This window comes from Saccostrea cucullata, unplaced genomic scaffold, assembly GCF_032062105.1.
Source record: "Saccostrea cucullata isolate Sc308-1 unplaced genomic scaffold, CSIRO_AGI_Scuc_v1 ctg13576, whole genome shotgun sequence".
Taxonomy (NCBI): Eukaryota; Metazoa; Mollusca; class Bivalvia; order Ostreida; family Ostreidae; genus Saccostrea; species Saccostrea cuccullata.
Window position 1 is genome coordinate 1 of NW_026920630.1, and position 17,337 is coordinate 17,337.

The 17,337-nt window shown below is 33.6% G+C and overlaps 1 long non-coding RNA gene across 1 annotated transcript; it reads right to left on the bottom strand.

Moving 5' to 3' along the window:
- Nucleotides 1-6,260: 6,260 nt before the first annotated feature.
- Nucleotides 6,261-10,893, bottom strand: LOC134254456 (uncharacterized). The gene is made up of 3 exons (XR_009989323.1): nt 10,818-10,893; nt 6,436-6,476; nt 6,261-6,329 (listed from the first exon to the last, which is right to left on the bottom strand). It is a non-coding gene; the product is annotated as an uncharacterized LOC134254456 (long non-coding RNA).
- Nucleotides 10,894-17,337: the final 6,444 nt, after the last annotated feature.

The following is a 17,337-nucleotide window of genomic DNA, read 5'->3' on the forward strand; positions in this document are numbered from 1 at the left end:
TGCTCAGGTGAGCTAAAAAGAAAATTGTGCATTTCTCTTGCAAGACAAATCTGTTATCTTATTATTCAATTAATTTTTTTAGAATTAGTTTTACTTTCGTATCTCATACAGTACTAAAATCTCAAATACCACTTTGATATACTGAAGTTAAACTACCAACTTCTCTTAAGTAATTCTCACCAAATATCGAATCCTCATATTTCTTTCTGACAGCTTTTTTTCCTTGATCCATTAAGAGGGTTCGAGATAGAGGTTTGACTTGAATTATATCAGAAACTTTTCATAAATAAAAGAAAAATTATAAATCTTATAAATCGGAGAGAAGTCACGTGACGGTCAGGTAGATGGACGCTCTTTTTACCTGCTCCGGTTTTTGACAATTCTATAGTTATTTGTGGGATTTTAAAACCTTATTTTGTGTACTAAACAACATAAGAGGTATTGATAAACAAATTCAGCCAATTTCTATGCGATTTTCCGATGTGATTGTGTGAAATTTTGCATTTTGTATGTGTGTATACAATTGTTTACCGTGTCGCGGAGTTCACGAGTGAGAACTTCTCGGGTAAGCCTTTTGTTAACAATCATGACTTCAGACGCTCCAAACATAATGCTCAAGCCAATTTATCTGAAGAACAAGGATCTTCAATCTGATCAGAATAACAGGGTTACTGATTTTGATCTCTATGAGGCGATTCACGATAAGATCGGAGATAACATCCACTGTATTCAGCGAGATAGAGACCTTTGGCGTGTGTATCTTAAGTGTATAGAGAGTAGGACAAAATTGACAATTGAAGGATTCGAGCTTCGTAACCTTTCTATACAGGTATATGACTCAAATCCCTATACTACAGGTGCAAATAGCCCGAATGATCCAGTTCTTAAGGTCACAATCAGCGGCTTGCCATTATCTGTTGATGACAGCGCTATTATGGAAATGCTTGACAGCTTCCAAGTAGAATTGAAAAGTGACATTAAGTACGAAAAAATTAGACATCCTACGACACACCGCATGACAAGCGTGCTTAACGGCAACCGTTTTCTTTACATTAAGCCTCTGGAACCAGGAAAATCCTTGCCCAGATTTGTAAAATGTGCAGATATCAAGTGTAGATTGTATCATTATGGACAGGAAAAGGGTGAATCTCGGGTGCAATGCTACAATTGTTGGGACACAGGACACAGGGCCAAAGACTGTACAAAAGAAATCGCATGTCGTGTATGCAAACAAACTGGACATAAGCCGGGATCAAAAGATTGTGAGCACTATAGCGAACCTGCTGATGGATTAGTGGTTATTCAAGGAAAAGAAAACCCCCTATCCAATTTCTTTCCCTGTGATGTTAAGGTCTTCGGGGAAACCCACAAATCAGCTGAGCACGCCTACCAGCTTACGAAAGCTATTCGATCTGGAGACTTCAACGCTACCGAAAACATCCGCGTTGCTCCCACAGCTCTTGAGGCTAAGAGAATAGGAGATAAAGTGAGAAGATCCCAGAAAAGTGGCAAGATCAAAAAGAAACGGTAATGGAGGAGATCATACATGCTAAAGCTACTCAGGTACCGGAACTTCGCGAGAAACTGGAAAATTCAGATGCTAAAACACTATTCGCCGAAGCAACTAACGATATATTCTGGGGAACCGGGCTATATCCAGATGCTACCCTCCATACGAATCCGGAAAAATGGCCGGGCGAAAACCGGCTAGGACAGATTCTGGGTAGGATAACATCAAAACTTACAAAAAGACTCAGAAGTACCTCACTTCCGAAAAATAAGAACCCAGACGAAAATCAGACAAATCTGGACGGCTTCATTCGGGAGGCCAGGAGAAACTCAAACAGGAAGAGAAATGTAAAGGACCAGGGGTAATTTAGCAAATATAGCTTTATGTAAATGAGTACAAACTTACTAACATTCTATTCTATAAACGCTCGTGGTTTAAATACTTATAGTAAAAGGATTTTGTTGTTTGAATGGATTAAAGATGCAAAATTTGATATAATTTTCTTGCAAGAAACACATTTTATTGAAGCAAATGAAGTAATTTATAATTCACGTTGGTTTGGGTATAAAATTCATAGTTTTTCTGATTCAGTATATAGTAGAGGTGTATCTATTTTGTTTAAAGAGAATCTTGATATCGAAATACTAGATAAACATTCTTCGATTGACGGTAGAAAATTATTGGTAAATGTTAAATTATCTGAACAAATTTTAAGTTTGGCCAATTTTTATGTGCCAAATAAAGAAAATGACAAAATCATATTTTTAAATAAAATGTTGAAATGGGTCAATAAATATGCTAAAAGCTTAGATAACTTAATAGTTTGTGGAGATTTTAACTGTCAGATAGATATCATCGAAAATAATAGAAATGTAAAGGCTCTTAGAAACTTTGTGAAATCATTAAATTTGATCGACTGTTGGTCCTTTAGTGATAAAAATAACGAACAGGGGTACACGTGGTGTGATGGGGAAAATAATCCAAAATCTAGAATTGACTACGTATTTACGTCAGAAAGTTTCTGCTATAGGTTTAATCAAATTTTATTAAGAAAAGCTCCTAATTATGACGGGACAAGATTTAGTGACCATTTAGGTTTATACTTTGATTTTTGTACCGCAGAAAATGTTAGTGGGAGTGGTTATTGGAAAATGAATACGTCACTTCTCAACAAAGAAAAATTTTGCAATGAAATGAGAAACTTTATTAAACAAGAAATATCTAGAATTCATGATCCTGATCCGGTTTCTAAATGGGAATGCTTGAAAAAATCAATTAAAAATTTCACAATAGCCTATTCTAAAGAAAATGCTGTATCGAAAAGAAAGCGAATTGATTTCATTGAGAATCAAATTAAAATATTGGAAAATAAACCCTACTCGCATATAAATATGAGATATAAAAAACAGCTTGAAAATGAAATTGATGAATTATATGCACAAAAATGTAAAGGGGCTTACATAAGATCAAGAGCTGTCTGGATGGAAAAGGGCGAAAAAAGTACTGCATATTTCTTAAATTTAGAAAAAAAACAACAGGGCGACAATACGATCAATAAAGTTACTAATGACGACAATATTGTCTTTATGGAAAATGGAGATATTATGAAAGCTTTAGTCGATTTTTATAATGCATTATATGAGAGTAGAAAAATCTGTGATCAAGATATTGAAAAATACCTTGAAAATATTGAATGTCCTAAAGTTAGTGAAAATGATAGAAATAACTGCGATAAATTACCGACCATGTCTGAGTGTAAGGACGCCATTCATCATATGAAAAATAACAAATCTCCTGGTTCTGATGGACTTCCAGCAGAATTTTATAAAATATTTTGGAATGATATTAAAGATATATATTTCTCATGTTTAATCAAAAGTATTGAGATCGGAATTCTACCATTCTCACAACGAGACGCAATACTCTCCCTTATTTACAAAAAAGGTGATAAAGATAAATTAAAAAATTACAGACCTATAAGTCTCACAAATGTGGACTATAAAATTTTTGCACAGATTTTAGCTTTACGATTACAGCCTGTTGCTAAAAGAATCATAGGAAAAGAACAAAGTGTATACATCAAAGGAAGATACATTGGAGAAAATGCGAGACTGATACTTGATATATACGAGCACTGTATGAATCACGATCTTGATGGCATATTGTTATTCTTAGATTTCGAAAAAGCATTTGACTCTGTTGAGTATAACTTCATGTTTAAAACATTACGAAAATTCAACTTTGGAGAAGACTTCATTGATATGATCAAAACTCTTTATAATAATCCTACGTTCAAAATTAAAAATAACGGCTGGATTTCAAAATCTTGCTCAATGAAAAGGGGAATACGTCAAGGATGTCCGGTATCTGCGCTTCTCTTTATTTTCGTATTAGAAATACTTGCTATCCAAATTAGAAATAATGAAAATATACATGGCCTATCATTTAATGAGAATGCCTAAAAAAATATTAAGATAGTCCAACATGCTGATGACTGCACAAATGCCTTAAAAGACACCAATTCATTGGCAACTACTCTTAATATTATTCACCATTTTAGTACAGTTGCTGGTCCGAAACTTAACTTATCTAAAACTGAATGTATCTTAACTGGTTCCTTAATTGATGAGTATTGCAATAATAACGACCTATACGGTGTAAAAATTGCAACTGAAAGTGTTAAATCTCTTGGAATATATTTAGGTCATAATAAAGACGTGTGTTATGAAAAAAATTGGCTAAGTAAACTTGAAAAACTTGAAAAAATGTTAAGTGTTTGGCGAAAACGCAACTTAACAATATTTGGAAAATGTACAATAATAAATACTTTAGCGGTATCAAAGCATGTTTACAATGCGTTTATTTTACCTAATCCAGATAAAGAATTCTTTAAAAGAGCTTCAAAAATCATTTTTAACTTTGTGTGGAAAAAGAGAGAGAGGATTAAACGAAATACATTGATTGGTAAAATTGAACAAGGAGGAATAGGAATCGTTGATATTGAAAGTAAATTTTCTGCTGCGAAAGCTTCGTGAGTAAGAAGAATATTGGATAAAGATACAATCACACACTTTACTTTAAATAGTCTATTGGAAAATAGTAATTTATCTATAAATGATATCATTAAAACAACGAGTTGCAATTTGAATGATAAAAAATTCTGGGAATTGACTAATTTCCCACAGTTTTATGTGGAAGTATTTTCAATGTTTAATAAGTGCAAAAAAATCAAACAAAACAACAAAATTCTGAAGGAAGAATTTTTATCCCAATTCATCTCACACAATAATTTATTCCGATATGATTCTAAAACATTATGTTTTGAACAATGGATCAAGAGTGGTATATTATATGTAAAAGATCTTTTTGATGAAAACGGTGAAATACATGCAATAGATTACTTTTGGGATAAATTAAAATGTAAAAACAATATTTACTGTGAATATATTATGCTAAAAAAGACATTAAGACCTTTTAAATCAAGGCTTGATTGTTCCTATGCCAATTATATTAATATTCATAATTATGACTCGTTTTTGTTTAGAAACAATTGTTTTAAATCGATCAAATCTCTAAAAAGTGATTTTTATTATTCGGTCTTAGTTCAATCCAAATTTCAGAATTCAATATATAAGAATAAGTGGAATAAGTATTTCAACATAGAAGATAAATCATTATGGAAGAATATATACATTTCAAAAATTTGTAATATGTATGACAAAAAGATTGCAGAATTCAATTACAAACTGATTAACTGTCTGTTAAATACTAATATAAGTGTAAGTAAATGGAATAAAGATGTATCACCAATGTGTGAGTTATGTAATGTATCAGAAGATAGTGAACATCTTTTATTTTCTTGTACAATTACAACATATTTGTGGAGGAAAATTAGTATATTTTTAAAATTTAATGTTTCATGGAAACGTGTTATGTTGGGATTTTTTTAGGTGATTTATCAGAGAAAACATGTATTTTGAATAATCTTATCTCATTTATTTGTTTTACAATCTATAAATATAAAATGAAGAGTCGATTCAATAATGAAAGAATGTCAGAAGAAAATTTGAAATCTTATGTTAAAAATTGGCTTGTTTTACAAAATTCTATTGTGAAAAAAACTGGTAAAATAAGAAACAACATGTACAATGACTTAGCAAATTGTTTATGAAAAAAAATTATGGTGTAGACAATGACATATCCAACACATGAAGAAACCAGTCTTCATGTGTGGTAGCTAGGGGTCCTCATTATGGACAGTGCTGGTGTTGAATAGGACTCCCTTTGCTACCTGGATTCAATATTTATTTATTTCTCCCTATGTATTATACATTCTATGTTTATATGCTCTTAGAATAATTGCATTAAATTGAACAGATAAATTTGTGAATGTTATAAAAGAAAACAAAATGCTTATTATATACCTATGATACGTATGATATATTTATATATTTTTCTTTTCTTCTCTATAGAAGTAATATAACTACTGAACAGATAAATTTGTGAATGTTATAAAAGAAAACAAAATGCTTGTTATATACCTATGACACGTATGATATATTTATATATTTTTCTTTTCTTCTCTATAGAAGTAATATAACTACTCTGAAATGAACATAAAAAAGATTAATTGTGATGTATGTTACAATTTATATCCACTATGTTGTATATTGCATATGCTTTTAATAAAAAAAAAAAAAAAAAAAAAAAAAATAAATCTTATAAATAAAATAATTTCCTGGTTACTTGTCCGATCTTTAACGCCCATGCCTTTAGACCATCCCTTATATGTTTCCATCATTGTTTCCAGAGGATTATACTATCAAAAATTAAATTAGATTTCATATTCATAAAGGAACAATTAAATTAAATGTCAACTTCTAAAATTTCTTTCATTTGTTGGTTGGGAAAGGGATAGTTTATACCTTGTGTTTCCCTTGACATTCAGCCAACAGCATTACTAAATCTGAAAAAAAAATGTGTGTTTCTAATTAGTGACATTCCTTTTTTATTATTTTCTCACGTCTATATAAGCTTTACAAGTTTAGTTAGAACAACGACAATGAACACATGCTGCTGTTTATACTTTATACATTGTTTTCGTGCACTACAGTATTTGGCCTTAATACTATAATCAAAATTACATCCCTGCCCCCATGGTGGTTTTAAACTTAAACAAGAGGCCTAAGGACACATCGCTCACCACAGCACATTGTCTACGTAAAAAAGCAAAAATCGCTTTCAGTACAGAAAAGTTAAATAACCTGATGATGCTTCCATATCAATATAACAAATGACTTTGCTATTTTTGAGCATATGATTTGTTTCCCCATTTTTCATTTAACTCCCCCTCCATTGTGGCCCAACCATATCCCTGAGGCCCTCATTTGAACCAGTATGACTTTGTACTACCCGAGGATGCCTCCATATTAATGTCATGTTGTAAATTTTGAATTTACTGCCACCCGGTTAATTCAAAATTTACAACATGACATTAATTTGATTACACATGGATTTTCTGTTCTTGGCTAAAAAAAATTTCTTGATATTTCTAGGTAAAACTTTGTCGCCCAATATGTGGCCCACCGTACCCATCCCTTTCTCTCCCCATTGAGACTTGAACGAACTTGAATCAACACTTCATGAGGATGCTTCCATAAAGATATGATCAATCATGGCTTTGTGAATCTTCAAAAGAAGAATTTAAAAAAAGATTAATTTCAGATGTATTCATTCCTATGTAAAACTTTAATCGTCCATTGTGGGTCCGCCCTACCCCCAGGGGTCATGATTTGATCAAACTTGAATCTATTCTACTCTACCTGAGGATGTTTCCATATAAGTTTCATCTTTCTTGGCCCAGTGGTCTTGAGAAGATGAATTTAAAAGATTTTTCCTATATATCCCTATAAAAATTTTTTATCGTAAATTGTGGCCCCACCTAGAACCAGGGGTCATTATTTGAACAAACTTAAATCTACACTAGTGAAGAAGATTTTTAAAATATTGCCATCATTTTTTTCACTAATTCATAATTATCGCCCCTTGGAAAAGGATGTGTCCCTTCATTTGAACAAACTTGTATCCCCTTCACCTAAGGATACTTTGTGGCAAGATTGGTTGAAATTGAAAATGTGTATTTTGTTGGGGGGGGGGGGGGCAGCTATTCTCATCTTTGATAAATCATGTGTCTGAAACTCTGGTCTTTTCTGTCGCAATAAAGTGCATGACATAAATGTTATGAAATCGATGTAAAATGCCTACATTGCATTCTTGTGAACCTTTAACTCATTTTCTATAGCATCCTTAATCTTCCTAGTTAACTTTTATGTCTATTTTTATTTCATTGTAGGTCAATTTTAAGAGTTAATAAATATATACAACAATGACTTACTGCTTAATTTAAATATATAAATTATATATTCTATTATATGATTGAATAATCCCCATCTCTCTGATTGGCTGAGATCCAACTATGTTAGAAAAATACTACGTTGTATTGACCTGCACGTGACGTTCCAGGTCAATACAAGGATTTATTTCCTCTACATTGATCTAAAAATAGATTGAGAAAATCCGAATTGATACAAATTGTTTTGGAAAGCTATAATTTTAATGACTATGATTTTTTCTTTCATGTGAACAAAACATAAGCGAATATATATTTTTGGGTGAAGGTGGTAAGAGAGGATGCAGGCACACCCCCATCCCACCAAACACTTTTACTGAACAACAATATTTACTTTTTGGCAGTCCCTGAAAATACTCCTTCCTTTCAAAATCGATCCTATACAAAAGACATTATTTCTGCTTTTCTATTGTATTTGGTTAGGACTTAATTGAATGCAAACGAGTAATGAGCTGTGTCATTTTATCAGTGAATCATATAATAAAACAATTATTGCTGTTTTTTTTCGGTCAATACAATGATTTAACCATCGTCGACGTACATATTCACCTCGCCCTTCGGGCTCGGTGAATATTGTACTCCTGACCTCAGATGGCTAAATCATTGTATTGACCTCAAAAAATAGCAATAATTATATAGTATACAGGCATAAACTTTGAAAAGAATTTTCTTCGATTTGTGCTATTCTTTTTTTTGTGTGTGTGCGTTTTACGATAGCCTATTCCATGTTTTATGATCGCTTAAAAAAAGATACAGGTCGTTGACGATTGCCTCGCGGTTATCAAATTTTCAAGTTACATGTAAAAGTTGTTTTTAAGTATAATTCATGCAGTTTCACTTCTCAGAATATTTAGTTTATACTTCCAAAAATCGTTACTGTTGCATAACAATAATTTGGAATGTTGGTAGATAATAACATCAATAAGCTTTTCCAATTTTATTTACAGCCGATTAAACACTCCAGAACACACACAACTGTTAAAAGTTACCCGCCAACCTACGACACTTTCTTCTGTAATGTTTTGTTCGGTATTGCCGATTGCGCGTTGACAGTAGTGAATTTTATATACGTGTATGCAAACGTCAAAGCGTTTGTACGTACGTTATTTGAACATGTTAGATCCGCTCGCACACTCACTTCGCTAACATCTAACAACATTCCAAAGAGAGTCACGTCGGCCGAGGTCTCTAGACTTATTCGCTTCAACAATATACGATGATTTTGCATGCGACTATTTAATTGGTTGATAGAATTTAACCTCTGACGTGACCCTTAATCATAGAGATATTGTTAGATGTTAGTGTATCGAGTATGCAAGCGGATCTATTATATCTAATTTTAACTAGATTGCCAAGGGTATTTGAAGGAACTATTAATCATCTGAAACAACTCCAATACTACATGTGCGCATAGAGCAATGTCTTTGGAATATAATCTTTCAATTTTGTTCTTATAAATTGAAAAAGAAGCTCTACTGTTTTTCTGGTGTCGAAGTTAATATTATGCAGTAAAAAAACAACAACGAAAACCACGCGCCGCTATTTAATCGTAAACACCAAGTCGAGTGTCATGCTTTGGGTATTGGTCATTCCCTTGATTGGAGAAGGGTGAGACGACGTAATCGTCACGTGTTGAAAACTGCCTTACATATAAGGTAGTATTCCCCGCCTATTTATAAGATGAAAATTTTTATTGATATATTTATCTATTTTCATTTATTTGATTTATGTATAGCCTTTATATTCCTTTGTATCCCTATATTATCCACTTTAATGGCTCCTCTATTCGCCTGGTTGGTTATGGAAGCAAACAAATTTAAATCTACATTATCTTTTTCGATGCTTATAGTCTTATATTGATAATCAAAAATCATTAATGGCTTCATTAACCCCCGCGGTTCATGAGCTGAAGAAACTTGAATCTACATGGCTTTGCAAGTTTCGAAAACGCGGACTTTATTTCTTAAATATAAACTACACGTATGACTAATCATGGCTTTGTTGTTCTTGAGAGGAAATTTTTTATAAAGATCTTCCTATGTACATGTATTCCAATATGTGTTAAACTTTGATCCCCAGTTCTATATTTAATACCCAAAATTATCGCCCCTTGGAAGAGGGAGAGGCCCTTCATTTGAACAAACGTGAATCCCCTTCACCTATGAAGACTTTGCGGCAAGTTTGGTTGAAATTGGCCCAGCGGGGTGTTGAGAAGAAGATGAACATGTGGACAGTTTACAACGACAACAACAACGACAGACATACAACGGAAAAAACTCGATCAGAAAAGATGATTGCTTACTTGAGCCTTATAATGGTTAGGTGAGCTAAAGAGTACAACAACCACATAAACAATGAAGTAAGAATTACTATCATGGAAAATGTCAATCAGCATTTGACTTAAAATCATCCGTGATAATTATTAGTATTGTCGTTAATTCAATTATGGGTATTTCCTGCATGGACAGAGTGGTGAATCTGTGTGGTTTTTATTTCACCTGACATTGTCATATAAATAATTAGGAATGGAAACCAGCAGCATTCCATATATTATGAGTAAAGAGTATAATCTATTTTCGGACGAACATAGTATCCGAGTGAAAAAATTTAAGTAAAAGCAGATATCACAAGTCGACCAAGCTAGGAATTTGGCCTCCCGGAGCACAGGGACTTGTCACGAAATATTTATCTTCTTTTAAAAAAATAAATAGATCTACCACTACTACAAAAACACACAAGGTGTACTATATTTAAAAGAAGAAAAATATTTCGTGAAAAGCCCCTGTGTCCTGAGTCAGTACGGAACTCCACTGATGTTCGTTAAAGACACTGCTATTGTTTTAATTTCTCGATATCCTGTAAATAAATGATATTTTAATTGATAATTTGCTGACTTACACAAAATTTTCTTAATATCCATGACCATGGGAACTCCAAATTCGTCTGCGTGGATTTCCTTTATGTGTTCTGTATTTCATGTATCACGAACCCGAGCAATCAAAAAGAGAAAAATAATGAAATGAGTGTGCTTGGCTTTGACATAATACAACTGTAACCAAAAAAATAATGTATTACATGTTTTTGCATTTTTTCCCGTGAAAAGCACATTTTTTTAAATTAATAAGCAAAGAAAAGAGAAAGACATTTTATTGTACATTTTTTATCTGTACAAATAATTATTTAACAAGCTAATTCAGAGAATTTGTGTCCCCCGCTTAAGGAAAAAGTAAAACATGCGCAGTTCGGGGGAGGGGGGTTGGGGGTTGGGGGGAGTCGGATCCCCCTCACTGAATTTGTAGAATTATTAAATGTATACATGCATGTTTACTGAAGCAAATAAAATATACCATTATGGATATAAAGATTTGCTTATTCTTTATTATGTGTATAGAAGATTCTTTTTATATGGAATATTTATCACACTGTAATGATGATTTTATGAGTTTGTACAAGCCAGACCTCGTCAATTTTTCATTTTGCGTGCTGAATACTATAATTTAGTAAATAAAAAGTATTTCTAAAAAAAAGTGGTCTGTCCGGGACTTGAACTCGGGACCTCTCACATGGAATGCGAGAAACATTCCACTAGAACTCGGGACCTCTCACACGGGAAGCGAGAAAGCACGGAATCGCTTTACATGGAGTCAAGTATATGCAGAAGTGAAGTCACATACATGTATATATTCATGTCCGTTATTGTCAAAATTTTACACAATCCATGCATGGTGTTTGATATATTTAGCCTTTATTTACAGTTCTAATAGATGTATAGCTGCAGATTTGTAGCTCTCCGAAATAAAAAATATATTGATAGACCGGAGAGCTACAGTGCCACCCATTGAAAAAACTGTATATTTATTGCGCACAAAAAAGTGCGCTCGATTCTTATTTAATTCTTCCAAATTCTTACCTCAATTGCAAATGAGGAAAGATTTCAGAAGGTTTATAAATATATTTTTTTGGAGAGCTACAGATCTGCAGCTAATAGATGTAATAAGAACATAAAGTCTGCCGAGAACCTGTTTTATACGCAATAACTCTCTTCATGCCCCTGTGCTAAAATAGCGACATGTAATACTATAAATACTAATAAAACAAACGGGACGGGACTCTTTGAGAGGGGTGAGAGAGTTCCTAGGGAGTTTTGGTATAAAATTACATTGCATAAGCTCAAAATCTTCTTGAAATATCGCCCGAAAATAATAGTGCTGCTCACAGACAGAATGTACAAATTTACGACCTTGAACTTTGACCTGTTGATCTCAAAATCAATAGGGGTCTTCATTAGGCCACAGGGAGTTGTTACGTAAAATTTCATTGCAATAGCTCAAATGGTTCTAGAGATATCGTGTGGAAACGAAAGAGTTATAACAGTCAGAGTTTGCTCATTTATGACCTTGACCTTTGACCTTTTGATCTAAAAATCAATAGGTTCTTTTTTAGTCCATAGGGAGTTGCTCTGCTTAATTTCATTGCAAAATCTCGAAGGGTTCTCGAGATATCGTGTGGAAATGAAAGCGTAACAGACAGACAGAGAGACGGACGGACGGACGGACAAACCCAAATTAATATCCCCCACATTTCAAGCGGGGGACAAAAAGGACCGATAAACGACATGTCACAAGGGGTTTCTTAAGAAATGATGCAGAAATATTCAATGGAAGTAAAATATCTATTTTTTTAATACAGAAATTTTGGGGGTACGCTATTACTATTTTAGGGGTGGGGTCGGGGGGTTAACAGTAATGTTTGTTTAGAAATGAAAATAAATTTTATTAGATATTTTAAGAATATCTATCGAGACAAAATACATCGTTTTCTCTGTTCGTCTTGTGGACTTTGTAAATTTTTTACGAAAACCAAATGCAATGATTCGACTTCTGCAATTAAATAGCATGAGATCAGAGGGCCAATAGACACCTGAGTAGTATACCGAAAAGTCAAGGTTTTTAGAGAAATAAAGGATATTCACTATTTTTAAAACAGATTTCTATATAACAACTAAATCTCGTAGCCCAAGGGATATAAATTCTATAATTCGGGAAGAAGCACTCCCGCTTATATACAATTATTAGATAGCCTTTTGATGAGGTCAATCCCTATGTAGACCTTAGAGAAAGCGTATTGACCGAGCATAAAGATTTTCAAAGTACAGCAGTGTATTAGTATATTTTTATCGTAAATCAATAGAGCCCCGTCTGATAATCAGAAACTCTTCATCTCTACCACGAAAGTACGTCCCAATTCTGGAACGGAATTAATTACAAGCATTGCTCATACATGTAATATCCACACATCATTTATATCCCGTCTCCGTAATGCTTCGACGAAAAGATGTTTTTCAAGAAAAATAATGCATAATTTTTTTTTTAACAACATGTTATACATTTAAATAGAGACGTGCCTTAACACCTGATTCACTGACCTAGGGGGGGGGGGGGGGGGGAGAAATTTCATAAATTCTGCAAACGTCATCCTTTATCAAAACAGTTGTTTGCCCAGTTCCGAATTTTGACCAGAGCCGAAAAATTATTAATGAAAGAACAGATAATTAATAAATTCAAAGGTGAAATAAAAATAAATTGATCCTTATGGTAAGAAGGCTTATTCATAAGTGTTTGGAATTTAATTGAGGGGTTTGAGAATTTGAGTGTTGGGGGGGGGGGTGTAGCCGTTGACTTCCAAATCTTCTTCATACCTATGATTTTTCATACCAACTTAACCATATCCGAGTTTTTGAGGGGGGTCACCGTTATCGGGGGGGGGGGGGGGGGGTTCCAAGGTCACTTCTTACTTGGGTTAGTATAGAATATCTAATAAATCTGAAAATTCCAGGGACAGTCTGGACCCCCCCCACCCCCCCCCCTCTACATCTTCTCCTGTCTTATACATATGTTTTATCATCATAGTTATTAAAAATCAAAAGTAATTCGGAATAACCTAAATGATTTTAAAGCTGGAATTTTTCTAATGGAAAATGACTTAGGTACAGTCATAGAATGAAATATGTTTACCCGAAATACTACCAGAATGCAGGATTTGGCATCTCTATTTTCAAAATTTCCAGGTGGAGGCCCCCGTACCCCCGCCAGCAGGAGGGGGAAGCCCCTCCAGCACCTACCCTATTGTAGTTTCGCGACTTGGGCTGCAGTACGCAGAAATAAGAAATTGCTAGACTTGCTGGCAACTGTGGTTTTTAAAAATTAGCGTCGATTCCTGCAGTGCAGCCCCAGGACAACCCCCCCCCCCTTACCACCTTCTACTGCCCCCCCCCCCCCCCCCCCGTTATGAAATTCCTGGATCCGCCACTGTTATCATACTTCAATCAGTCGACATATTTTTACAAGCGCGACGAGTGTGTCTGCAGAAAAAAAAACCTCTGAGACGTCAATTTTTAACATAAAACAACAATCCAGGTATCAAAAATTAATAACAAATTCTTAATGCTTGTCTTAAATAAATAATAAGAACACTTGAAAATATCAAAATTTCGAGTTATCATTTTTTTACTAGGTCCGGATTCATACTGTGACGATGGGAAATTATTCTTGAAATTATCACTCGTCACTACATATTTCGTTTTCAATCTATATTCATGGAATTCCAAAAGTTACAATTAATCGCTAAAACTACAAAACTAAGACTAAAATTCTGATACACACATTACATCTCTCTTTCCCCTAAACTCCGCCCACATTTATAAAGATAACCAATGAAATAACTCAAATGCAACATCAAAAGAAAGAATGGTTGACAAAAATTTCCACAGAATTCTCAAATAAATAAAGCTAGCAACCTACTGATACATGTACAACTGCTTTAAGATATGAAGGATATACTATTTTAGAAATATACAAAATATGATAAAAAAAATAAACAAATTTTTTTTTTCTAGCTACATTGTAAATGTCATTCTTCCCCTTAAAATAGAATAATATAAAATAAATTTAGAATAAAAATAATTTACAATTTACACTTTACAAAAGGATTTAAAATAAATCCGATTCTACTTAACATTTAAGCAATAAAATGCTTTCTTTGTTTGTTGTTACTGAAATGAACGGAAGCAGCTGTTGCAGAAAAAATACATAACCCGCGTAAGCGGGTTATGTAATTTTTTTCTGCAATAGCTGCGACCGTTCATTCCAGTAACAACAAACAAAGAAAGCATTTTATTGTTTATATTTATATCTTTTTAAATAATCAATTAAAGTAGGATTAAAAAGATTAATTATTGTATTAATGATGCGAATGTCTTTATACGTTTCATTGATGGAACAGCCACTGATTAAGAAATCTGTACAGGCGACCTGCCTACTGTAGTTTATGCAGTGATGAACGCAATGGGGTTTCTTAAGAAATAAAGGAGAAAATATTCAGTGGATGTAAATATTATATAAATAGAGTAGTTTGAAATATTTCTTTGCATGTTTTCTTTATTGAAATAAACAAAAGCTCCTTAACTTAATCATTATATCAGCGTATTTGAAGCTTTTTCCTTTATAAAGATAGACACGCTCCCAGTAGTATAAGACGCCTGGATGGCCGGGTCAACTGAGTGCACTTTTTATGCAAATGAGGTCAAAAATGCTGGATTCTGATTGGCTGGGGGGATAGCTGGGTCAAGGGAGTGCAGATTGGGGGTCTGGGGGATAGCCGGGTCAAGGGAGTGCAGCCCCTGGGGGGATAGCCGGGTCAAGGGAGTGCAGTCCCTGGGGGGATAGGTGGGTCAAGGGAGTGCAGATTAGGGGGTCTGTGGGGGATAGCCTGGTCAATTCAGTACATATAGCCCCCTAAATACGGGGGTGTTTACACTGTGTTTACATTATATACTATACGCTGCTACTACGATTTTGTCAGCGACTCAAGAATTTAATTATAACGTCACGCTTCACAGTCTACCCAGCCTAGCCTAATCGGTTCAAACTGATTTTCTCAAAACAATAAAAACCTAGATTTTTTACTGAAAACAATTACAAAACACACATGGTTTATATACCTTTACTGTAAGGGCCCTGTGCTTCAATACGTTTTACCTGCGTTTTTATTCCTGTTGCATTATCTGTAAGGGGGCCGTGTGCAAAACATACCATAGACTTACCTATGCATTGTGACGTCATAAACTTGGCAGCGACGTCATGTTAGTCCTTCACAAGCCGCGATGGCTGCTTATTTTGACACAATAACACAGACTTTCACAGCGCTTGAGACTTCATGTAATAACAGTATGGTCCTATGGATTTCAGTACCAAAACTGATTTTCTACCGTTTTTCTTCCAAGAAAGTTCTGAACAGCTGAATCCTGGATCAGCCTAGATGTTATTTCACTGGATTATTTAACCCCTTCACTTCCGTACCGGTCAAATTGACCGGTGGCGCGTTAAAACAGGACTTCGCGAAAATAAGATCTCCGTATCTATTTTGTGGTAGCATGAAGGTATATAAGCTATATATCATCTTTTTGGAAATTTTCTCTACTTTTAAAATATCTAAAAAGATTATATCTTGATTGCCGGTATTTAATCGATTTTACGTTGTAAAGACAAACGAGACTTTTTGAAAATGGCGTAATTTTCCAAAGCGATTGCCGATTTTCCAGACGATTGACAATTTTTTTTCCTGATTAACTTTATAAGAAAGCATGAACAGTGGGACGGACAACTTCGGAATGGACATTTTTCCGAACTTGCGCACCCTTTTCCTTTAAAGCTATCATCTTAGGGTTTTTTTTAAATGGTGGGGTTTTTATAATCAAATTGATTTATGAAAAAAAAAATTCAACATTTTCTGCTAGTTTTTGAGATATTTGAGTTCAAAAACAAAAATCCCATGGGGAAACATGAACTTAAAAATACCCCACAAAAAACCCCACAAAAACCCCATGGGGTTTATTTTTCACCCCATGGGGTTAAATAACCCATATTATTTTTCGTGGGGTTTTTTAACCCACGTTTCACTAAAAATAAAATGTGGGGTTTATTATCCCATAATTTTTCATGTGGGGTAAAAAAACCCATATGATTTCTCTTAATTCTTGTAATTATCAAGTGAGAATTATAAAATAAATATTGTTTGGAGTTGCAACATAAATTAAGTACAATACATGTACATTTTTTATCAACTTTGTAACAATTTAATTAATTAATTTTTTTTTCAAATTCATTGATATACAGAACCTGGCCATAAGCGAGTCATAATTTTATTTTTACACTCTATATTTCATTGAAAATCTATTTTATTAAAAACTTGTTGTGAAGTCAATTTTAGCTCAATTTTCATGATTTTTTCACTGAAACATGCACAATTATTAAAATTTTCTTATCTTAAATGATCAACAAAATGATACTTAAACTATTGAGAATAAATCATAAAATATTGTCATGACAAAAATTTCTAACCTCAAATGACTAAGATTTCT